At 46.1% G+C, this 26,283-nt stretch overlaps 1 long non-coding RNA gene across 1 annotated transcript in view; it reads left to right on the top strand.

Annotated features, from left to right (window-relative positions):
- The window catches only part of LOC144755039 (uncharacterized), a 30,444-nt gene extending 7,606 nt beyond the window's left edge, over window positions 1-22,838 (top strand). The window contains exons 2-4 of the long non-coding RNA XR_013594827.1: window positions 21,332-21,494; window positions 22,022-22,212; window positions 22,667-22,838. This is a non-coding gene — a long non-coding RNA (uncharacterized LOC144755039). The remainder of the gene's footprint in view (window positions 1-21,331; window positions 21,495-22,021; window positions 22,213-22,666) is intronic.
- The last annotated feature ends 3,445 nt before the right edge of the window (window positions 22,839-26,283 follow it).

Genomic DNA, 26,283 nt, shown 5'->3' on the forward strand with positions numbered 1-26,283 from the left:
AGCCAGGGAGATTTCTAACCTCTAAACATGCTCTTGCGTACAACTGAAGCTCCGGCGTAGTCCAAAGGCGCCCCCAAAACGCCAGTGGACTCAGTCTGGCCATATCCTCCACCGGCTGGCACCCAAGATCATACAGGAGCGGAAGCCGCGGAGTGGACTGTGGGAGGCCTATGGCTAACCTTAAAAATTTATTTTGGGCAGCCTTCAGGGGATCAATGTTACTATAGCCCCAGAGCTCAGCTCCATATAGGACAGATGGTAAAACTTTCAAGCCATAAATTTTAATCAGGGGCAGCATAGGCCTTGAAAACGAGCTTTTATGTTCTTTAAGCAATGCTCCACCTATCTGCGAATGCTTCAGTGCCAGAAGATCGACCTGTTGAGACCAACCAAGGGTCTCACTAAACGTAACTCCAAGGTAGGTAAACAACTTAGTTTGTTCCAGAGGTATACCTCCCATGGTAACCCTGGCTGTAATCGTGGAATGTCCTCTTAAGACCATAAATTTAGTCTTGGACACATTTACCTCTAGCTCATGTTCGCAGCAAAATAATTCAAACCTAGACAGGGCTAGTTGGAGGCCCTGTCTGGTCTTAGATATTAAGAGAGTATCGTCTGCGAACATGAGCAGAGGGATTTTCAATCCAACCAGGGACGGGGCATCAGTGGGCTGGTTTATAAAATATTGCGTTACCCCGTTTATATATAAAGAGAACAGGGTGGGTGCTAAAACGCACCCTTGCCTTACATCTTTAGCAACTGGAAATTTGTCGGTTACCTCACCAGGTTTACCCCAGCGTACTTGTGCATATGTATGGGCGTGGAGATTAACCAATAGACGTAGAAGGGGAGATGGCATACCCAGCTTCGCTAGACAATCCCACAGCTTAGCCCTTGGGACAAGGTCAAAGGCAGACCTTAAGTCCACAAAGGCTGCATAGAGATCACCTTTGCCTAAGGTGACGGTCTTCCAATGGAGAAGAGTAAACCGAAGAGCCTGATCTATAGTGCTCACGTGAGCCCGGAAACCGGCCTGGAGGGGAGTAAGAGTATTAGACTCATCAATCCATTCTTGAATCCTGCCAAGAACTAGGCGGGCAATGATTTTTTGCACCGCATCAATTAGGCTGATCGGCCGGTAGTTGGAGGGAACCGACCGATCACCTTTTTTGTAGATTGGCAGGATTTCTGCCCCAAACCAAGAGATGGGGACTTTAGCATCTGAGGCTAAAGCGTTAGCCAAGTGGACTAGATATGGGACCCAAAGGTCCTGGTCCTGTTGGAATAGGTCAGCGGAAATACAGTCCGGGCCTGGTGCCTTGCCACTAGGGATAGACTGCAAAATATGTTTAACTTCGATGCTTATGAATTTAAGGGGTGGACTGGGAATAGAGCACGGAATATCAACCTGTGAGTTGCTACGATTCTTAAATTGATCTTCAAAGTAACATACCCACTGGTTTTGGCCAACCGTAGCAGGACTTGGGCGATCTTCCTGAGATTTGCCCCATTTTAACAGGTGCCAGAATTGACACATGTTACGGGGGCTACATGCTTCAGTTAGCATTGCCCATCGTTCATCATCCCAGTTGGACTTAGCTTTATCCCTTGCTTTTTTGTATGCCTTCCTACAGTCCCTTATTAAGCTAAGGTTTTTTTGCTTTATTGAGTTAAACAAATCCCCATGAGTTCGACGGCAATCTTCGTCAAACCAGGAGATGATTTTCAGTTTTCCCCTCCTACCTTGATTGGATATGGTTTTAACAAAGAGTTTTTTAAGCTCTATAAATAAATTGTTGTGGATATCAGTGATTTTTACAATAATATCATCTTCGGACTTACAACCCAAAATTTCTTCCAATGAGCTTAAAACCAAGCTTCTGATCACCTTACGTGCCTCTACATTTACGGAGACTTTTGGCCACCGAACCCTTCTCATGTCGTTACTAAGCACAACTTCATTCTGAACGACATTCAGGCTGTTGTTACTCTGTTTCCCGTGAAAGCTATATTCCCTTAAGTCCATTAGCAATGGGTCGTGGTCACTTTCAGGACAAGTTATGACCGCCATATCTTCCACTATAGCCCACATCTTAACATCAACCAAAATATAGTCAATCCTGCTACTAAATCTACCGTTAGAAAAGGTGTGTCTACCTAACCTATCGGAACGCACCCTACCATTGAGTGCTCGCAGACCTTTATCCAGACAAAGCCCTTTAATAAATAACGCAGATTGCGTCCATTTCCTAATCGGGGCTAGCTCAAGCTGGGGGATCCCCCAGGTCATATCCTCGGCCTCAGTGAGTAAATCATCGCCTACACTCAAGGGTTCAAAACAGGAATTAAGGTCCCCCATTACAACCATAAAACCTTTTACATTTAAGCCAGAGAGAAAATTATCCAAATTATGGAGGCTTGGGGCAACCCTTAGGACCCGAATGCCTCAACACTCGACTGTCCTTCTACACACCCTCCCGCCAACTAAGATCCTCCAATCAAGCCCTCGCCGCAGTGCCGCGTATCCAAAGATCCACCATGGGAGGGAGATCCTTCTCCTACTTGGCGGCCAAGACCTGGAACTCACTTCCCACTCACCTCCGCCTTACACAGAACCATATCTCCTTCAGAAAAGAACTTAAAACCTGGCTATTCGATAAATAATCAACCCCCTCCCCAAGCGCCTTGAGACCCTCTGGGTGAGTAGTGCGCTATAAAAATTCTTGAACTTGAACTTGAACCCTTCCGCCCTGGATGCTCCTGGCATAAATGTTAATCGGCAGGATATCTATGCCTTTAGTGGATCTTATTCTAACTATCAGTATGTCGGGGCTATCAATTTGTATCTCATCAACTCTTATACCCTCACACTGTCGAACCTAGGTGGTCAGACCACCCTTTGCACGTCCTCTATGGCCTTTGATAGCTGGCTTACTAAAGTTTAGATATCCAACAAGGTACACCGCAGGGAGTGCCCAGGTTTCCTGGAATGACCAGACATCACTTTGATTAATAAAATCCACCCAATCCGGATTATGCAGACGGGATTCAAAGCCTGCAATATTCCAAGAGCCGAACTTCGTCCCGCATAAATCAATCCCTGGGGTGCCAGGAACCTTCACTAAAACATCTTCATTGGTGCCCATATAGTTTAATCTATCTATTGGGGGTGCATTCTCCCTACTGTTATCCAATTCAACCCTTCCATCAGCTCCCAACTCAATCGAAAGGACCTCATTACATAACCCAGCGTGATTATCAATCACCACATCGTCAACCTCTACTGTCACTACTTCTTGCACTACTAATTCAGTTTCCTGATTCCTACCCCTATCCCTACCGGAAGGAACACACTTCTCCCTACCACAATGTGTATATAACTCACTGGAGTTAACTCCATATTGAGAACCCGGTTCTGGGATAATAAAGGTAACCATAGACTCTAAGTTGTCCTTGGCTACTAGAAGTGTAGAATTGAGTCAATCATTTTGATCCATCCCAGTCAGGGGTTCATAGAAATTTTTCAATGGGATATTCCAGTGCTCGTTGTACCAGGTGGAATTGGAACAGTTACTTGTTATAGGGAATGAATTGGGTGGGTAGTGGCAAAGGATAGTGGGACATGAATTATTAAAGTTATTGGTAGGATACGAGAAGAATGGTTGAGGTTTTGGGATGTTCAAAAAGGGGGTATATCCACTAGCATTACGATAAACCGGAGGTCTAAGCAAGGGCTCTGGATAGAAATAACTCAGGTTTCTTGTGGATAGGCCACCCTCGTCATTTCCAGGAAACCAGTCAGTTATATGGGAGACCACTCTGTGATCTTTGAAATTAACAATCACGATGTCACCCTCTAAATCTTTTGGACGGAGACCCACCCAGTTGCACCTTCTTACTGAGATAATATCTCCATTAAGATGGGCTGGTAAGGGTCTATGATTTCTCAGCCAAAAGATGACTTTATTTTTCAAGTTTGCGTTGGCCTCACGGATACCATTTGCGATCGGGGGAACTCCAGTTAGGACGATCACAAAATTTGACGATTCAGGGGGTAGATCCACTATATTCTTATGAGTTGGAAAAGGTCTTTGAAATGAAGTAGTGGCTTTAACTGCCCCTAGTGACAATGTCTGACTCTTTACAGTGGGTGTCTTTTTAGAAACCAGCACAAGCTTCTCTTTAGCTGATTTATTTGCTAATGACGGTTTAGGTGTTAAGTTTTTACTGGGTGGATTTATATTTGTTTTAGACGATGTAGTTTGGGTCATTATTGAAGTGGGTGGTTGTACCTTTGGTTGTGGCTGATCCTTTAAATGTGTTGGATTGGATGTTTTAGTCGGATCAGCTTTTGCTAAGAGATTATCCATTTTCTCCCCCAAGATTCTAACCCTCTCCATAAGGGGGAGCATATACGATTTTAAAATTTGATCAAAGAGATCTATGGTCTCTTTTTTTGTCATATGTAGTTGTTCAACAGTGCAGGGTGGAGTAGATTGGATAAGAGAACCTGGTAAATCCACCCTCACTGGGGGGACGCTTTTTTTGTTCTTGGGTGTTTCTCCCGACGGAGATCGGGGGGCTTGATTTGTAGGGGTTTTCCTTTTAACACCCCCTGTTTTTCTCCTTTTTCTAGGCGGGGAATGATGAACCCGACGTAGATTCATAGGCTTGGTTATAATAGCTTTTTTGCTATGGTTAGGGGTTATTTTATTTTTAAGAATTGGCATAGTTAGGACTATACTATCGGTTGATTGATTTGTCAGAGAAGAGTGTAATTGGGGCACTATAGATGGTGCTACAGGGGTATTTAAGTCTATTAGACTGTTTGAGACAGTGCGTGGACTAGTACCATTGTCAACATTATTATTGCCTGAATTTATGACAGTAGTATTAAGATCACGAAAAATACTAGGGAGGTGGTCAGTACAAAAAAGATCAACATCTCTATCCGACCTACCAGAGCTTCCTGTGTCCTGAGTAATATTTCTATCAACCATGGCGGGTAAGGGTTTCTGTTTCAGATGTTCTATGAATCTGCGTCGCTCTGCGTGTTTCTCTTCTAATAGCAGTTGTTTATCTATCTCCTTATTGGCTTTCTCAAAATATTTGTCAAGAGGCCCCAAAATTGGGACTCCGACACTGGATGGTAAGGAGTTAGACATTTCTGTGAAGAGTTTTACAGTAATAGAAGATATAGAGACAAACTAACCGGAGTACGACTAAGGGAAAGTGCAAAGTATTAGGGACCGGGCCCAGCCCGGCCTCCCTCGGCCCCTGACGGCCACAGACGGTCCCGCCCTTGTCCCGGGCTTTTCCCGGGACGCTCCCGCGCGCTCCTGCGCTGCGGAAAGAACACTTGTAATTATACGTGGGCTGTTAGGCTGGAGGTGGGGCGTGGCGAGCAGGGAGAGCAGCCAGGTGACGGGAGGCGCGGGTTACCGGGACTTCTGGGATGCGAAGTCCGGTCCCGACGCTCGCAGCCCTGCGTGCACACAATGCACCCACAGAAACAGTCCAAGGCTCCTAGAAGGCAGGCACGGCGCTGCGGGACCCACGGAGCGGGTACCACGAGTTGTGGAAGAAAGGCTAGGTGAGCCAGCAGCAGCAACCACTACTCGGTCCAAAGGATGTCCCGGGGCAGTCAGCAGGCAGAGTCCTTTTCAGGCTGGAGGTGGGGCGTGGCGAGCAGGGAGAGCGGCCAGGTGACGGGAGGTGCGGGTTACCGGGACTTCTGGGATGCGAAGTCCGGTCCCGACGCTCACAGCCCTGCGTGCACACAATGCACACACAGAAACAGTCCAAGGCTCCTAGAAGGCAGGCACGGCGCTGCGGGACCCGCGGAGCGGGTACCGCGAGTTGTGGAAGAAAGGCTAGGTGAGCCAGCAGCAGCAACCACTACTCGGTCCAAAGGATGTCCCCAAAACATCATGTAAGAAGTTTTCCGGGATCAAGTTAGCCCATTTCAGTCTTCTGCCCTGATCTTTAGGTAACAAATCCGTAACAGTTAGAAAATGCGTATCTTGAAAACTCAAAAGCCCCCCTGAGACCACCTCTAGTGTCACAGGGTTGTGGTCGCTAAAAACTGAGTCTACTACCCTATAATTTAAAACATTTGACAAAACTAAGGATGACAAAAAAATGTAGTCGATGACTGTACGTGTGTGACTACCCTTGAATGTTATTGGCCTTGGTCCACCAGCACCACAGGCTGATTCATAGAGATTCAGGGAGGCCAAAAGGTTCTCCAAAGATGGGGTCAGGGAGCATGCCCCCGTAGTCACACAGTCTCCCAAGGGTAGCATGCCTCACCAACACCTATTTTCATGCCCGCAGTCTCCTGGCTCATCCTGATGTTGATGCCTGCCCCCGAGTGTTAGGATCACTACCACAACAGGAGAACAGTGATCCTACCAAGCTGAGGGAATCTACTCCCCCTGCATACAATTTTAGCAGAGCATGCCACATATACATGTAACTACAGTACAGTAGTAGACTGTACTGGAGGTAATAGAACAGTATGTGTTCCCTCTCCCCCCCATTGCGTGCATTGATAATCAAGACACTCACTCCCAGCAGACCAGTTTGAGGATACCATATCTGAACTGCAGATATAGTTTACATGCCAAAGGGGGGCTCCATATCATCAATTTTTACCTCATAGCACAAACTCAGTTTAAAATCAATAACAGTCAATGTAAGAGTACCTGTACTCTTGGTCGCTATATCTGTGGCAAGAACCTCCCAATAAAGGTTTTTAAACTTTGCTCTAGACTCTTGGCACAGTTGCTCTGGGGAAGAATGTTTCTGAGAGATAAGCGGGTGTCTCCTTCTCCCCGCCCCGTGAGTGTGTTTTGACAGTGCATGGTGCTTGCCAAATAAAATAATTTTCATTTCCAAAGCTTGGAAAATATTAACGGATTTTCAGAATAGCATAGAAAGGAAATCAACAATTTTTTGCAAAGTGATGTGAAATTGCTTAGGATTTGGAGGCAAAGAATAATAACTGAGTGCAGGAGATTGCTGGGATTCTGATAAACGCAGCTGAATGCTAAAGGTAATGACAAAGGGCACGATTTAATTCTTGGTGGTGAGGATACTATGTTTCAATGGCGACGGAGTATCCTCACCTCCAAGAATTAGGTCTACCCACCACCTTCAGGTGCAGGTGGACTTTTGGTTTAATCATTGTGGAGGTGACTGTCTCCGCTGTGATTAATCCTGGGGAGCAAGGGCCATCGAATAAATTATTACATGTCCACCCGTCCTGATGGGATGGATGGACATGTAGCCATTTTTTTACTGTTTCCTACCACCAGTTATAACCTGGCGGAAAGGAACATTAAAAACATTTTAATGCTCCAGCCGCCATGGGAAAAGCCTCCCAAGGCAAGGGAAGCATTTTTCTTTTTTTTTTTTTTTTACAAAAAGGGAATCACGTTTGGGGATTTTCTTTCTTTATAGAAAAAAAATATGACTGTTTGTTACAGGGCTGTGTGATGTCCTTCCAAGCCCTGTAACAAACAGTAAAATGCATTGACAGAAACTCCCATGATGGCGTTTCCTGCCAATGACTTCCCAAATGACTGCCAGCTGGGTGGTCATTTATAATTTTCGCGGGTGGATTAATCTCAGGCTGGCAGACGTCGTGTCCTCGCTAGGCCAATGGTAACTACTCCATCTGCCAAGAATGAAATTGGGACCAAGTCACCAAGTGACTGAAAAGTAAATTTTAATTGAAAAGTGCATATCTCAAATAAGAATTGCAATTTTGTCTTTAAAGCGAGCATTATCGTCACAATATTGTGTATTTAGCAGTTTACTATAAAGTCAATGATACCCTTAATATAATTAAATCACTTATTGCGGATTTATAGAGGTAATTCAATTGATTCCAATACAGTTCTTGAACATTACCATTGAAAGTTTGACTAACTAAACTTAAAGTTTTGCAACGAGACTGTCGGATACACACTCCAGATGCATATTTTTTTAGCTTTCCCATGTAGCTTCCTGTGTAAAAATGTGATGGAAAGGTATTAAGGGCCTCATTTATGAGAAATGACGCATCGCTGCTTGCGCACTCCTTGCGACATTCGTGATGCGTCATATTTAATGTATGACGCATCATGTTGCAAGGAGTTACAGATACGTCAGTATTTCTGACGTATCTGTAAGCACAAAAGTGACGCATTGCTGGAGTGTGTCACAAAAGGGACGCAACTCCAGCAATGCGTCCTTTCACATGGGTCTTGAAGGGCCTGCGTCAGTCTTATGCCTGCTGTGAGGCAGGTGCAAGATTTTGACGCAACGGCGTCCTAAAAGTGACGCAGTGAAATCTCATAGATTTCACTGCGTCACTTTTACGACCCTTCCTTGCGTCAATACGCCCCCCTTGCATACATTATACCTGGCGCAGGTATAATGTGGCGCAGGGGTTTAAAAAGTGACGCATCTACCTAGATGCGTCACTGTGTAAATATGGCGCAACAAGGCTCATTTTTTACGCCACTGGTGCGTCACAAAAAGTGACGCACCGTCGGCATAAAAGTGACGCACAGCCTCATAAATGAGGCCCCACGATTTTTAGTTTAACATGATTTCCTAAAGCATTTTTGTATTAAATGGAACAGCAGTGCACACGCTATCTCGAACGAGTTAAAACAAATAACATAGAAGGCAATTAATTGCCAGTGATGCACAGGCTTCCAGTCCTTGGGAAAAGCACGGCAACACATAGCAATGGAAAAGATGATAGAAACCCATTACTCAAAGAAATCTGAACTCGCATTCGGTATACTTGCCTTTGGGCATGTATGTGCTGAAAATTACACTGCAGACAGAGTTCAAATTTGATTCCATTGTGGAAATATGCGCATGAAGTAGTTTCATGAATTGCAAAATGTGAAAAAATATGCTAAATACTGAAGACGAGGTGAATTTATGGTGTACCATTTAACAGAAGTACTTTACAGCTGTTAATGTTAACTATTGTAAGTCATGCACATTGTATCACCCACAAAGGAAAACACTAGGCTTTAAAAATGTAACATGGGCCCTTATGAATAAAAGGGTTTTCAAATTCCGTGGCTAACGGATAATGTGTGGTACATAAGGGTTATTTACAACTGGTTTAAATGCTGTACGATTATTTTATGTTACACATTCCTGATGGTGTGAAGTGCAAAAATATTGTACGTTATTTTCAAAGATTACTTACATGTCAGACTTAATGAATAATCGAATGTATTAATTTGATTTTGATTGGTCGGTGCATGAGCTGTGTATTGTTTAACTGTGCAATATTACACCTCCTTTTTTGTAAAGAAGTACCACACAACAACTCAGTAGGCAACGCAATCTGGGAAAATAAACTGCATGGAACTTTTTCCATTTACCCTTGCCGGCCTTACTAATTCTCTCAAACCTCAGAATTCTCATTTAATTCATACTTCCACGAACTTCTAAAATATTTAGATGTTTGGGCAAAGTATTCAGGAGGATGCATACATCTCAATTTGACGCTCATTTACAGTCTGTGGAATACTTGCAGAGATAGACTGCAGTGCATGCATTGAAGCAAGAATACAATAAATTATATATGTGGAAATGTTCTTCGTGATTTGGGATGCCGATGTATGGAATTACCTCTTTTTACTTGATTACCCCATATTTTTGAGTGATTCTGGGGTTTTCAAACCTGTTGCAATAAGGCCTTGCTAATCTGGCCCCATTGCATGTGCTGAGAACTCTAAAATATGTGTACAATTTGGTAATCCCTAATTGGCATAGTTACCATACATATAGATCCGTAGTATATGGTACCTTGTGTACCCAGAGCCTGTAGGTTAAATGGCACTAGTGGACTACAGCACTTATTGTGCCACGACTAAAGTGATCATGTAAAACAGGCTTGTAAACCTGCCATAAGAGCCTTGCATGGCCGTTTCAGATCTGGCATTTCAACCTGTTAAAAAAAAACATTTTTAACAGTCCTAAACCTTCTTTTTCATACTTTTAAGTCTTCCCTTGGATAGACCCTAGATGGCCATAGGGCAGGGTCCATAGTATTTGAGAAGTAGGAAAAGTGTAATAAGGTTTTGCACGTCCTTGCAATGAAACCTCTCCAGCGTCGTTTTTCACTACAGCTCGGCTGGCTCTCCCATAGAAAAGCCCTGGGTTTTTATTAATAGCACCTTATAATGCATAACTTCCATTTGGGAGTAGCTAGAACCATGATTCACTTACTCTAATTTATAGTTATTTAAAATCCAATGGTCATGTTGAATTTTAAATTATTATCTCGAAAATACTACTTTTAGAAAGTTGTCCTTTTCCTATCTGAAACCTCTAGCAGCCTTTATGGATTTAAACCCCAACAGTCACTTGACAGCCTGTTGGGGGTGGGAATGGCTCACTGGAAAGGGAACACAAGGGCCTTGACTAGGAGAAGATGTGCACTCCTTCTGACTGGACTCGCTTCTTCTCTGGGGTATCTTCCCACTAACTTCACAAACTTCGAAGGGGCATGCTCTCTCATAGGCAGATGTAACTCGCACATAGTCCTGCTCCTGCCTTTGTCCATGAAGTCTGAGTGGCACCAACCCCAATGGGGGAAACCCTGTTCCAGAACTGATTTGCAGGGGGAGACATACCTCAGTGGTGTGCACAGAGATTCTGCCATGTTTGATTTAGGCAGAGCTGGGCACTGTAGAATTGGTGAGGGCAAAACCCCTAGGAAATTATGTGAGTGAGTAGGGTTCCCCTGGTCTATTGGCCAAAGAGTATCCCCCACACACCTGAAATAATTTCCCCAAAACCTGCCCAATCAAACACCCAAAACTTACCCCCAACAAACACCCAAGACTAATAATGTAAATTTAAAGGACTAACAAGCTTAGTAACAATCACACAATACAAGTATACGTAAAACAAACAAGCATAAGGTTGCTAAATATGACAAACATAAAAAAAAAATGGATTTGCCAGTTTATTCATACAATTAACAACCATAGGATTATGACGGATGTATGACATTACAACGCATGCTTTTACCACGCATGCCTTTACAACGCTGTTTTTACAACACATGCCTTTACAACGCATAGTGCTTTGGGGCGCTGGATAGTGAATAGTTTAATTTACTATTCCAACTCCAGTCCCCGTGGATAGTAGGGAAGGTGTTGGATAGTAAATTAAACCTATTCCCTATCCTAGAGCGCCCCCCAGCGCAATGCGTTGCAATGGTTTGCGTTGCAAAAGTTGCGTCGTAAAGGCACTGCGCGGTAAAAGTTGCGTTGTAAAGGATGTTTCCCGATTATGACAGGTTTAAGTCTCATACCGTGCTACGTTTCCGACCCGTGTTAATAGCACTTCTTAATCTTCTAACACTAATAAAATGTTGTCTATTTCACGATTTCTACTGTTCGTATACCCATCGCTTGACCAAACCTAATCCAGAGTCATACAATGTGTGTCATGAATAGGGCGTGGGCCTTGTATGCATATCTCATTAGGCCACTGAGTCTGGGGTGTTATCTGAGTCTTTTCGTGTTTCTAGAAAATATGTTTGGAGTGGTTGCCAGATGTTGCGAGGCGTGAGGTAAGTGGTTGAAGTTGAGAATATATGTCACTAATATATGTCACTGTTGGTGCTGCAAAATATTAAGCTTGTGATCCAGCACTTCAGTGCCGGTGGGTGTTTACCACCCCATCGTATTGCAATTTCAAATTTTGCTAGCAACAAGCCTATTGCCACAAATCTGTGTATAGCTTTGAATTGAATTGAATTGAAATGAATTAAGCTTTTATTTAGCCATCTGCCACCCTACTGGTATCCTGGCGCTCAGACTTAAAAAGGTCGACCTAAACACAGACCAGATCAGCAGTAGGAACAGGCTTAAAGGTCAGTCCTGGGGAAGAGCCAGGTTTTCAAGCTCTTTCTAAACTCAATCAGGGAGTTAGCTTGTCTGATTTTCTGCGGCAGCCCATTCCATAATTGGGTGGCTGCCACACTGAAGGCCCTCCCCCCCATCCTAGAACGCTTAAATCTGGTGCTCGCCAGCTGGCCTGTGCTAGAGGATCGGACCTGCCTTTTGGGGTTATACCAGGTAAATTTCTCTTGTAGAGGGGCGGTACCTAGATTGTGCGCAGCTTTGAATACAATACAAAGTGATTTGAAGTGTACCCTTTCCTGGCTGGGCAACCAATGAAGGTCTCTCAAAGCCAGCATTGTGGAGGATCTGCGTTTTCTGTTTAGCACCATCTTTGCCGCCACGGGGGCATTACCTCCTCGTCCGTCTTCCTCGCCACAGTAATCACCCATGAGCCTCCGGCTCCACACAGAACTCCAAGCCTAAAAAAGCGCTCTAGTCTCCCTCTCCCTCCTCCAAGATGGCCCCCAGTGGCTCCAGCCAATCCCATAAAGGAATACAGAACCACCAACACGACCTGTTCTTTTTTTCTGCACTACTCCGAGTGCTGTGTTCCCTGCTGGTCAGGTGAGTGGGACTGGGGTCTTGCTTGAGCAGCCCCGTGGGTCCATTGGTATCTCGTCAGGGGGAAGTAGTTTTATTGTGTGTATTGTTGTGTTTACTGCATTTGTTGGATTTGTTTTTGTAATTTCTTTTTCCCCCTGCATTTGCCTTTGCGCTCCGTGTCCTGCTTTAGCGGACTTTGGAGACGTTGGTTGCGAGCTTCGGTCGCTTTGGACCTCGCTTTGGACCTCGCTCTGGGTGGGGGCGCCTGGGGTCCTGCTGTGCGGGGACGTTCTCGGTTTGCTCTCTTGCCCGGCCATGCGTCCTGCTGAGTGGACATGGCGCGGCCGGGTGCATTTGTTCAGGGAGCCGGTGGCTCCCGTTCCCTCCCGCTTACCTGCTGGAACTTTGTGGAAGGCGGGGGCGGCGGTGGTCGCGCCTCCAGTTAGTACCTCTCTCTGGCACTTGCTGGGTCTTCCACGTGCTGCGGTTTCAGGCTGCTTTTGAATGTTTCTTTTGATTCATTTTGTGCGCGCGGGTCTGGATGTGTTCATATACTCTTTGGGGGCATGTGATGGGTTGTTTGTGTGGTTGCCTAGCTACCTCAAGACCTTTTTTTAACGGGAGCGTTGGTTTCTCCTTTGCCTGTGTTTGTACACTCGTGTCTGGAGGTCGTGGAACGTGATTCCTCTGACTTACCTGCTCCTGGTTCCTTGGCGGAGGCTTCTGCTTCAGGGGTGTCGATTCCTTCTGTGGAGTTCTTACAACACATGTTTGATTCTGCTATGGCTGCGGCTTTACTGGGCCAGGGGCCATTTCCTGCTGTGAGGGCTATATGTGATGTCTCTCCTGCTCTTGATTCAGACGCAGAGGGGGATGTTGGCATCAAGGGTCGCTTTGTGCGGGGGGTCGATCTTCTGTTGGTCATTGGACACTTTCACGGAACATGGGTGTTTCCTGTTTTTCTGCTTAAACGCTTTCCTCTGCGGGATTTTTCCGTGAAGTTTCCTTCCTCGGTCCTCTCCTGCTGTACCTATAGATCGTCGGGTGGATGGTGCGATGTTGCGCGCTTTTGCAGCAGATACTTTCTGCATCCGGGCTGCGGCCTATTCTTCTCATACCATCCATTCTTTGCTTGGAGATTTCGATCTTTGGCGGTGTTCTTGGACCAGGGGGTGGATGTCTTTTCTACTCTGGCGATGGTGGAACACCTGGTTCAAATGCTTTCTGTTGTTTCTTTTGATTCATTGGGCTGTAGATCAAGAGTGGGGGTCCTTTGTACTTCTGATCGTTCCGGGGTGGTGCCGTCGCCTTTGGTGTCCCCTCTTGTTGGAATTGGCGGTGGCCCCGGGGTGGGCCTTACCATTCGTGCCTTGCCCTCTGTTGGGCCCTCTGCTTCCTCTGCCTGTGTTTTGGTCCCTGGGTCTGCGGGCCTGGCTCTTGTGAGGGATTCGCTGATGCGTGTGGGTTGTTCTTTGACTGTTGCTGAGGTCATTCAGCAGTCCCGGCGGCCTTCTACGCTTCTGTCCTACGCTACGCATTGGGATTCTTTTGATGCTTGGTGTGTGGGTCACAGGCTGTCGATGGCTTCTTTGGACCCGGCTCGCATTCTGGGTTTTTTGTATGATGGGTTTGGGTTGGGCTTGGCCATTTCCACCCTCCGGGCTCAGTGGGCCACCATTCGGGCATTTCATGTCCTCCCTTTGGTTCGGTTTCCCCTTTGGTGGCACGGCTTTTATGTCTCTGTTTTTCCACCGTCCACGTCCTATCCTGTGTCCTACTCATTGGGACCTTTCTTTGGTGTTGAGTTCCTTGCAGGTGGCTCCTTTCGAGCCTTTGAAGTCGGTGGACTTGTAGTTTTTGACGCTCAAGGTCGTGTTTCTTGTGGATATTGCTTCTGCCCGGCGCATTGGGGAGTTGGATGCTTTCCTGAGGGCTGCTCCATTTTTTAGTTCATTTGACGGTTCGAGTGGTCTTGCGCCCTCTTCCTACGTTTGTGCCTGGGGGGGATTCTTTTTTTCACCGGTCTGCGGAGGTGGTTCTTCTGGTTCTTTGCCCTGATTCTTCTTGGCTGAGGATTGTCTTTTTCACCTCTTGGATGTTCGTCGTGCCTTATTGTTTTATTTGTCACGCACTTCTTCCTTTTGTAAGGCGGACATTTTGTTTGTCAATTTTGGTTTGTCCCGTCAGGGCCTGTTGCCCTCCCTCTCCACGGTCAGTCGTTGGATCTGGGAGGCCATTCTGTTGGCGTATGGTTCTGTTTCCGCGGTTCCCTCTCTTGCTGTTCTGGGTCGGTTCGCCAGGTCTGTTGCTGTGTCGTGGGCTGCTTTCATTGGTCTCCATGGGGGATGTTTGCGGGGCTGCCACCTGGTCGTCCCCTCATACCTTCTTGTCCCGTTACCGCCTTCAGGTTGGGGGTTGAGGTTCTGTTTCCTTTGCTTCTGCTGCACTTATTGCTGGTTTGCCTTGAGGTTTTTCCTCATGTGTTTATACTGTGTTTCACTGCATTCGTGTTGTGATCTGATTCCTTGCATGAAGCTGATTTGCTTTGGTATCGGCTCATGGGTGATTACTGTGGCGAGGAAGACGGACGAGGAGGTATGCCCTGATTACTTACCGTAATCTTCATTACTCCCGAGTCCTTGTCTTCCTCGCCACAGTATAGTTACCGCTCCCTCCCGGCCCTGTTGGTGGCTTCATGTCTGCGGCTTGGTTCTTCAGGTTGTATTGGTGTTTCTGTATCCCTTTATGGGATTGGCTGAAGCCACTGGGGGCCATCTTGGAGGAGGGAGAGGGAGACTAGAGTGCTTTTTTAGGCTTGGAGTAATGAAGACTACCGGTAAGTAATCGGGGTATTATGCATTTTGCACAAACCTGAGTTATTGTTGTTATTGTTATTTTTAGGTACACTTGTATAGCGCAACAGCTGCCTCAGTGGAGAGGCGTTCCGGAGCTGGCAGCAGAGTCAGTAGAGTGCAAAAGCTAGACTGTAGGAAATAGGAAGGTTTTGATAGCTTTACAGAAGGACAGCAGGCAATCTAGCCGACTGATCTGGACAGGGAAGGAATTCCATAGGTTAGCGGCAAGATACCTAAACGACCGACCCCCGGCACAAAGTTGTTTCACCAGGGGGACCATTGCCAAGAATTGCTCGACTGAGCGTAGCTGGCGTGTGGGTACATAAGGGATCAAAGAGTCAAACAAGATCTCGGGGGAAGATATTTTTAAGGTTTTGAAGGTCAGTCATAATGCTTTGAATTGAATCCTTTGAGGCATGGGCAGCCAGTGCAGGCGCCACAATGCACCCGTTGCAGAGCAAGCTCTAGGGAGCCGTAATAGACGTAGGGCAGCTGTGTTCTGGACCCGCGACAGGCATGTAACTTCGCCTTATTGATGCCCAACATGAATGACTTAGCATAGTCTAACTGAGACCGAATAGTCACTTGGACTATCACCTGGCGAGAGGTTGGTCAAAGAAGCCCAGCATAGGTCTCAGACCAAAGCAGGTGCCAGCGGTCTTCTTGGTATGCTCTTAAAACCCAAAATTAGAGTCAAACCAGACCCCTAAGTTTTTTACAAATGGCTTAGGGGTGGGGGCACTGCCCAGGGACGCCGGCCACCAATGCTTGCTCCAGAGCCCCGTGTCTCTCCCCACCAGCAGCACTTCTGACTTGTTGGCATTAAGTTAAAGGCAGTTGGTGGTCCTCCAATGCGCGATCGCTGCTAGGCCGCCCCGAAAATGCGATATCATCGGCTTACGAGGCCATGGTCAAGCCAGAATCCCTTGCCACCGCCGCCAGGGGTTGAACATAGAGATTGAACAGGACAGGGCTTAATGCAGAGCCCTGAGGAACCCCCTGCTTGATGACATAAGCTTGTGAGAGGAAGGGGGGGGGCGAGACCTGGAATGATCTGTCAGATAGAAAAGAACTGAACCACTCCAGGGCTGGACCTACCACCCCCACCTCCTCTAGGCAGAGCAGGAGGATCTTATGGGAGACTGTGTCGAACGTGGTGCTGAGGTCAAACAGGATGAGAGCCGCAGTTTGTCCCTCATCCAGGATGGTCCGTAGATGTTCACTCACTGCTAAAAGCTCGGTCTCGGTACTATGACCGGGGCGGAAACCATTCTGGGAGCTATCAAAGGCATCAAATTTGTTCAGATAGCTTGAAAGAATGTTATTAGTATGGACCTCAGCAATTTTTGCGACCCAGGGCAGGAGGGATATGGGTCGATTGTTTTCTGGTTTAGTTGGGCCCAGTGTTGGTTTTTTCAGCAAGGGAACCACCCTTGCTTGTTTCCATGGCAGGGCACTACCACCGTGGAAAAGGAGGCATTTATGATCTGGCGTAAGGGTGTCAATAAAACAGATAGAGCATCTCTGAATTGGGCAGGCCTCATGGGATCAATAGGGGAACCGGATTTGACCTTTTTACTTAGAGTAAGGAATTTGTCTTGGGAGATAGGGGGGATAGCTGTCAGGGTAATGGTGGGCCTAGAATCTGCTGTGACTGCAGGGTCCATAGGACCAGTGGCAACAGATTTATAAATGGCTTCAACTTTCTGAACAAAGAAAGTGGCTAGATCCTCACAATGCTGTTCAGACGTGATCCATGGAGTGGAAGGATCTTTCCTGGTTTTGACATCATTAAGTATTTTAAAGATGCTTTTTACAGGATTTTTGCTAGACTTAATCTCGTTAGTGAGGTAAGCCGTTCGCGCCTGATGTTTGGCCTTGTGATAGCATTTAGTCGCCTCCTGGTACAGCTTTTTAACCCCAGGATCGTAGGCCCTTCTCCAGGCCCGTTTTAACTTCTTAAAGATGCTACGCAAGGCTGCCAGACAGTCATCATACCAGGGATTAGACTTCGAACAGCGACCCTTTGACCATTTGGCAGGAATCAAAGTGTCTAGAGCATGAAGTATCCAGTCACAGAGTGCTTTATAAGCTTGCTCAGGATCAGTGTCTAGGATATAGGGGGAGGTTGCCAGGGTGGAAAACAGATCTTTTATATGAAGTTTATGCCAGCAACGTCTAAAAGTAGCCTTGAGGTTGGTTCTGGGTATGGACTTGGAGATCGGGAAGGAGAAAGTAACTAGAAAGTGGGCAGTCCAACACGCCGGACTGGGTGTCTTAACCAAAAACGAGGGGATATTAGAAAGACCGGGTCAAGTAAATGTCCGGCCGAGTGGGTGGGGCTCACCACCAACTGTTTTAATTGACAAGCAGCGAAATCAGCAAGCAAGCTCCTGATTTCAGTGTCATTAGGGCAGTCAAAGTGAAGGTTAAGTTCACTAACAAGGCAGAAATTCGAAGCTGTTAGTGCCAGGGATCTAACGCCCTCAAAATTGGCTGGCTTGAAGTCAGAAATAGGTCCGGGGAGCGGTAGACTAGTAGGCCAGAAATGGAGGAGTGTGCATTAAAGGAAATTGCAAAACGAGAACATTCGCACCCGGCCGCCTCCTCCTTGATGAATGTGCAGAGGTAGGAAGTTTTGAAAATAACAGCTATACCCCCGCATCTAGACTCCCAATTGAGGGTCAGAATGCTGAACCCCAGGGGTTGAGAGTGAGGCCAGGTTCAACCACCGAAGCATCAATCAGCCAGGATTCGGTAATAAAAAACACATCTGGAGATTCTTCCTCAATGAGGTCGTGAATCTCCATATAGTGTTTCACCATGGAACAGACGTTGAGATGTAATATTTTCATGGTAGGTCTAGAGGAGGTAGGGGGCAATGAGGAGCAGAAACTATAGCCACATTTTGGGCAGCAGAAAGGTCCTTCCGCTACATCCCCCTCTTCTGTCCACATGGTCCAACACGCTGACCGATGGACATCAAATATTCCCTGGTATAACTTAGCACCCCTGATTGGGCACCACCAGCATATTTGGCATCTGGCGGCGTCCAGGCGCGGACGGGTCTTAATGGGCTTGCCTTTGGCGTGCCGCCGGCATGCCCGCTGAGCTCCTGCCCCATGGGCAGCCTATGTAGTAAGTCCTCAAGCAGGGAGAGGACAAGACTAGACTGCCTCCCTTTGCAAGATGGCGGCCATAGGATGCCAAACCGGAAGTGGAAAAAGGCCACGCCCGCCGGGCCAGAGCAGTGTTCCCGCCACAACAATCAGTCCTCTAATGGCTTTGGTGGACCGGGGAGGTGCAGAGGCTGCTTCACACAACTTCACAACAAGTGTGTACAGTTAATTTAAAAGACGCTAAAACGAAGTTAGTGCCACATCTGAATTTCCTTAGTAAAATGCGTAACAGAGCCTAAAGAGTGTTAGAGTTTCTTTAAAAATAATTTATAACAAATAGGAGCGCACGAGGAGCCATTCGCTTCTGCCGACAACTGCTGGCTTAATAGCGCCTGTAATGGGTCAGGTGTGAGGGTCTGGTGTATCATGCATGATAGTTTAGTATGTACAGCTGTCCTGAAGTTGACTATTTTGGTGCAGGTCCAGGTCATGTTTATAAAGTCTTTGTGAGGTGTCTGGCATTTAGGACATGCGTGCAAACAAGCATTGTCCATGCAGTGTATCCTGCTAGGGGTAATGTATGCCCGCCATAGGAATTTGAAGTTGAGCAGCTTATGATTATGATTCATCGAGATTTTACATGTTTGTGTGCAGCAATACTAAAATTAAAAGTCGGATATAGCATGGTCCAGGTCTCGCTCCCATTGCACCCTTATTCCAGAATCCTTAGAGGGCAGTGATGTGATACAAGCCTGGTATAGCTTAGACATTAGATGTACCCCACTCAGATCTTTTATGAGTAAAGTCAAGGGGGTGACTTCTGGTGGCTCGAGTGGACAGCTAGGAAATTGTGCCTGTAAAGCATTTTGCAATCTGTATAGTATGAAATGATCCATCTGTGTCACGTTATGCAGTCTAACATCTTCTGTCCGGGTGAAAGCAAAGCCTTGGGGGAATAGGTCTCCCTTTGTGTCTAGGGAAAATTTAGAAATTGTACACTTGACAATTAGTTCTTGTGTGATTGGCAGCCAGGTACTGCCTACCAGAGGGTGGCTGGTGAATAAAGTAACTGGCCACCCATAACTCTAACTAATTTTCTCCATGCCCACCTAGTTGTTGAGACAGTTTGGCTATCTTGTGGGTCTCATTTCAGGCCTTCCGGTAAGATCACTGAAAGTGGAGTCAGGTATGTGAGGTCTGCTTCTGGTTTGATGTATGGGATCCTGACGTCTGGGTGATATGAGTGCCTGACAAAGCTACACTGGGCCACTAAATAGTAAATTTGAAAATGTCACCCCGAACCCGCCGCCTGTGTAGGGCAGCATCAGGGTATCCCAGCTAATCCTGGGCTGCTTGTTGCCCCTTACCAGGTGTAAGAGTGGTATGTGTAGTGTTGTAAAGAAGGAGGAGGTCAGGGGAATAGGTATGTTGTGAAACAGGTATAGGAATTTTGGAATCACAACCATTTCAATAATGGCAATTCTGCCTGCTATTGCAATTGGTAGTTTTAACCAATGTTCAACCTGGCTGGTCAGCTTGTCAAGTACAGCTCCGTAGCTCAGTTGTAATATCTGCTCTGGGTCTCTGTGGATATGTATCCCTAAATATTTTACTCATTGTTCATATCTTACCAGGGGGCAGTAAGTATCAATCGTCTGGGTGCACAGAGTCAGTGGGAGTATCCCAGACTCGCTCCAGTTAATTTGTAAGCCAGATGGCGCCTCAAATCTGTCTAACTGCCTGACAATGGGGTCTAAGTTTTCTCTGAGTTGCTGGATGTCATTCGCATATAAGGTGATAAGTAGGGGGCCTGTATTCAGTTGGATCCCTCTGTGAATATTTTGTTCCTGTCGGTGATGTACTAGTGGGCCCAAAGCTATCACAAACAATAGGGGAGACAGCGGGCATCCCTCTATAGTCCCGAGTGTGGGCTGAAATGCTTTAGTTAGCGTACCATTTAGTCAGATGTATACAGTGGGTTTAGTGTATAGTAAGCGGATAACGGAGGAGAACGTCCCTGGAATGCCTATTCTTTGAAGTTTAGAGTGTAAAAAGGACCATTCCAGGGAGTTGAATGCTTTTTCCGTATCTAGTAGTACAGCTGCAGCTGGGGTAATTGGTGAAATTCTGTGGAGGACTGCAATAGGTGTGCGTGTATTTGGTGCAGAGCATTTATGCTGTACAAACCCTGATTGCGCTGGTGAGATCATCTGATCTATGATAAGGGAAAGCCTGGTGGCTATCATTTTGGCGAGTATTTTGTTATCAAAGATCAGTATGGATAAACGGCGATACGACCAGATGCATCTCCAACATTGTGTCACAGACCATTGGCAATTTGGCATTGTTTGATGTGCAGGTCAACAACAGTCACCCGTGGAACAATCTTGGTGGAACTCCAAACATCACATCAGGAGACTGGCTCACCATCCCTGGTAACCTCAAGGCCACTACACTGTGGTGACAGTATCCTGTATGATTATCCATTGTGTTGCCAAGTCATGATGGGGACCATACTCCTGAGCACAATCACTCTTGTGCACTGTGTCACATGTCTTGCCAGAACACCTCCCTTACACATACCCAAACATCACTCACAGGGCATGGCCTGTAATGTAGGGCCACAATGGAGCAAGGGGCAATGCCAAGATGCAAGTTACATTTGACCAGTCAAAATACCAAACACCCTGATCACACACAATGTGCAGCAGCTAAGCCTCCATTGAATGCCCACATTGCAGGCATATGTGTCCATGCTCAACAGCACACACCTGACTTCATTCAGTCTTGCTATGATGTAGCATGTGACATTTTGCATGCTCATTGCAACATATGAAAGGGAAATGATAATCTTTCTTTACTCACCCATGTAACGCAGGAGACAAGCTGTCCACAGACCCTTCCCAGCCCCAGAAACCATGACTGAACGTGACAGCATCCAACGTTACCACTTCACCAAACCACTCATAAAGGATTTTTCAGAGCAGTTGGCACCACATTTGCAACCTGGACAGCCATATCCATCATCTCAGACCCCCAAGGTAAAGGTGATGGTAGCCCTACATTTCTTTGGCACTGGAGCCTTCCAGTACACTATGGCTACTGCTGGTGGGATGTCACAGACAATGTTCAGCCGTGTGCTCCGTGATGTTTTGGAGAGAATGTTGCATTTGCTGAACCAGTTCATCAAATTCCCAACACCAAGTCAATTTGCTAACATCAAGAGTGACTTTTATGCTCTGGGAAGGATGCCACATGTCATTGACTCCATAGATGGTACACATGTGGCTTTAGTATCACCACCTGCAAAAACTATTTCCACTCCATCAATGCCCTGATGGTATGTCTCCCAGACATGACAATCTCACATGTCTGTGCATGTTTCCCCGTATCCGCACACAACGCATCCATCATGAGGAACAGTAGGATCACACAGATGATGTCACAGCTGCAAAACCAGCATGCCTGGCTTGTCGGTGTGTAATGTCTGTTTACCTTGTGTGCTTTTTGTATCTTGGACTTTAACCCTCTTTTCAGACCCATGATATGTCTGTTTGTTTGTATGTAGGTGAGTCCAGATACCCCAACAGGCCGTGGTTGCTGGCACCACTCAGAGACCCTGTTACCCCTGCTGAGATTTGTTTTAATGAGGCACATGGGCGGACCAGGCGAGTGATAGAGCGGACATTTGGACTACTGAAAAGCAGATTCTGCTGCCTGGACTGGAGAGGAGGGGCACTCCAATATGCACCAGAAAAGGTGTGTAAGATCATCATTATGTGTTGCATGCTACACAACCTGGCAGTGAGGGAAAAGCTACCTCTAATCCAAGTTGATCACATCCAGCAGCTCCAGCAGGGGAAGATCCAGCCCTGGTTCACGTTACCAGTGATAAGGAGGATGAGGGGGATGTTCAGTAACAGCTCATCAACAACTTTTCTCATGGTGATGAGTATATAGTGATGAGTTATCTAAGCTTTATCTTTGCCTGATATGCGTATGTAGTGCAATGTCTCTGCACACATGTGGCTGCATGCTACTTGACATGATCCTTGCAGTTATGTTTCCGTTGAGTTATGCTGTTCACTATTACAGTGTTGACATGAATCCTAGGTTGTGTTCACAAATCATGAGACTTGTGTATGGAATGTCTATTAGAGATGTATGCAGTTATTTTTGTATTTCAAGACTGTTGTATGTCTGTCCTTCACAGGGTCCTTTGCTGTTGTCTGGTGACATGTGACCTCCAAAACACACAATGCTGTTCCAGGGTGAAAGTTGGATTGGAAACAGGAAGCGGTCCCACACACCCCAGTACTGACATTTCTGACCCTCTTGGTTACTTTGTGATCATTGTCACAGTGAAGTTACCTTGCATCTGTTGTGAATGTGACATGTTGTGATTGTGTAATAAACTTGTGCTCCACATTGGGGTGTGCCTCGTCTGTATACAAACATCCAAAATTCATTTGCATACTGTACCTCTGACCTGATTGCCACTTTCTCAGAATGTAAAGTCAAGTCAAGTCAAATAGTTTATTGTATATGATTACTTAAAATCGTTACAATTCACACTTCAGAAAAATATTAAACTTAATTTAATCTTCCATTGAATACTACTTTTTAGTGTCACTGTTTCCAAGATTTTAAAATCTGAATAACATTATAATACACATAATTTATTTATTTATTTATTTAATAGCATTTGTAGAGCGCGTGCAAATACCCGTAGGCGTCTCGGCGCTAGTAAACAATGCTGTCTATCCCTGATCAAGAAGATGGTGGCTAGGTTTACTGGTTGAATAACCACGTCTTTAATTTCCTTCTAAACTGAAGGAGGGTGGGGCTTATTTTGATGTGGTTCGGTAAGGCGTTCCAGATCTTGGGGGCTGCAATAGCAAAGCGGCGATCACCCCAAGAGACTGTTCTACTTCGTTGAACCAGCAGTTGGTTAAGTGAAGAGGAGCGAAGTGTTCTGGACGGGTTATAGGGAATTAGTAACTTTTTGAGGAAGCACGGTCCTTGATCCTGCAGGGTCTTATAAACTATGCATAGTGCTTTAAATTTGGCCCTGTTTTGGATGGATAGCCAGTGGTACTCTTTCAAGGTGTCCGAGATGGGGGCGAACTTGGGTTTCTTGGATAGCACGCGTGCCGCTGCATTCTGCACAGTCTGAAGTTTTTTTGTGACTCTGTTTTGTGCATTGAGCAGTAGACCGTTGCAGTAATCCAACGATGTCAGGACCAGGGAGGTGATTAACGTCTTGGCTGCTGAGTCTGGTAAATAAGGGATAATCTTTTTTATTATTTTGAGCTTGAAATGGGCGTTAGCTGCCACCTTATTTGCATGGGCCATGAAACTGAGCTTGTCATCAAAAGTGACTCCCAGGTTTCTGACCTTAGCGGTGGGGGTGGGAGGAACCCCAAGAGCCGATGGCCACCAAGCTGCCGACCATGCTGGCAAAAGGTTGCCAAAGATCACCACCTCAGTTTTATCGGAATTGAGCTTCAGGCAATTTCTTGCCATCCACTCACCGATAGCAACCATCCCCCTTTGGAATCTTTCTGCCACCTCCTGTCCGTTACCTTTATGGCCAAGACCAGCTGGGTGTCGTCAGCGTATGAGGTGAGGCCCATCCCGTGTGCTTTGATGACACTAGCAAGGTCCGACACATAGATATTGAATAGTGTCGGACTGAGGGATGAGCCTTGGGGAACCCCACACGGCAACGACAAGTCCGCTGATTGAAAAGGGCCCAAGGTGACAGCCTGGGTTCTGTTGGCCAGAAAAGAGGCCAGGAGATCCTTGGCTGTTAGCTGAATACCCATCCTTTCGACACGGTCGACCAAGATCTTGTGGTCGACCGTGTCGAAGGCCGCTGAGAGATCAAGAAGGACAAGCAGTGCTGTTCCTCCCTGATCACGGATGATTCTTATGTCATCCGCTGCCTTAATAAGAGCGGTTTCCGTTCCGTGGTGTTTACGGAAGCCGAACTGTGTGTCATCCAGCAGGTTGTGACTCTCAATGAATTCTGAGAGTTGATGGTTCATGGCCTTTTTGGTGACTTTTGCTAGCAAAGGGAGACTCGCAATAGGGCGATAGTTTTTTAATTGACCTTTGTCTAGACCAGGCTTTTTTAGCAGGGGTTTAATCAGCGTGTTTTTTAATACATCAGGATAAATTCCAGATATCAGTATAGAATTACAGACATGTGTGATACTAGGGATGACTGTGTCTGGTACGGTTGCGATCACCGAGGTTGGGCAGGGATCCAGAGCTGACCCCGCTTTGATCGATTTTAATATGCTCTTAACTTGATCCGTGGTGAGGGTTTTAAAATTGGTCATGGTGTTTTTCGGTATAGTCATTGAGGACAAAGCAGGGCTACTAACAGAGTCAGAGTTAAACACTTGGTATATGTCATTGACCTTTTTGAAAAAGAACTCGGATAAGGCATCACATAGTGCTTGTGATGGGGGGGGGTTGAGATCCGAAGTATTTCCAGAAAGGGTTTTAGCAATGTTATATAACTCTCTGCTAGAGTTTTTCGCGGTCTCTATATTAGAGGAGAAATAATGTTTTTTTGCTGCTACTATCATAGCTTTATAGGAAGCAAGAGCTTGTTTATATTTTTCCTTGTTTTCGCTATCGTAAGTTCTTCGCCAGTGCCGTTCTCTGTTCCTGGTTAGTTGTTTTTGAATTTTCAGATCTTTTGTATACCACTGAGCTTTAGGCCGGTTTCTATTCTTTGATATAGATTTAATAGGTGCCAGCTGAGAAGTAGCTTCAGCCAACCATTTCTGAAATTGGTTGGTGGCAATATTAGGGTCAGTAGAAAAATCCGGGATAGTGTTGTTTAACAGCATTGTAAGGTCATTGGGATTGATGTCCTTCCATGCTTTAAAAGTACCACTATTCGTGTACGCAGCCTTTTTCCTAGGCAAACCTTTGATGGTAAGGTTGCTAAGGATGACAGAGTGGTCAGTCCATATCATGGGGAGAACTGAGGCTATGCACAGACCTTCCACATTTGAAAAAATTCCATCTAGCGTATGACCTGCTTGGTGGGTAGAGGTCGTGACCAGTTGACTAAGACCCATTATTTCTAGGTCAGACGTAAGGGAAATAGTATCCTTATCGCTGCTTTGCTCCAGATAGAAATTGAAGTCGCCCATGATAGTGGTAGATTCTTCTGTCGCTATAAACTCCGTGATGTTACCAAGGTTATCAAGAAATGCTGATCTGTTCCCAGGGGGTCTATAGAGGAGCACTCCCTTGAAGTTGTAGGTAGGGGACAGCTTTATGTTAAAGTGCATAGCTTCACATGAAGTGGTGGGTATAGGCGAGAAGCGTACTTCCAAATGATCTCGCGCTATAATGGCTAACCCACCACCTTTCCCTTTGGGCCTGTCCTGCCGATAGGCACTGAAGCCTAAGGGAACTGCCGTTGCATAATCTGGGCCGGATGCCTCATCAGACCAAGTCTCTGTGATGTATAAAACATCCAGATTGAGATTGCTGATGAGATCGGCTATTTCCTGACAGTGCTTGCTGAGGGAACGCGCGTTAATTAGCGCCATGGTCACATGAGTGTCTTTCTCAGCTCCCCGGTTTTGATCTAGGTTGATAGAGTTCGTAAACGCGAGTGTAGTATTACAATGTTGGCATTGTGTTTGTGTCTCTGGAAACATTGTGGAGAAATCATATTTAGTACAAAGAGGGGCATGAGAAGGACCAATCTCCAGCAGTGTGCTCCGGTTATATGAGAGAGGTGGGCCAGGGAATGTGGCCCTAGGCCCGGTCCCGGCGCGGACGGGCGCAGACGGGCTT

The sequence above is a fragment of the Lissotriton helveticus genome, chromosome 5_1 (assembly GCF_964261635.1).
Source record: "Lissotriton helveticus chromosome 5_1, aLisHel1.1, whole genome shotgun sequence".
Lineage (NCBI taxonomy): Eukaryota > Metazoa > Chordata > Amphibia > Caudata > Salamandridae > Lissotriton > Lissotriton helveticus.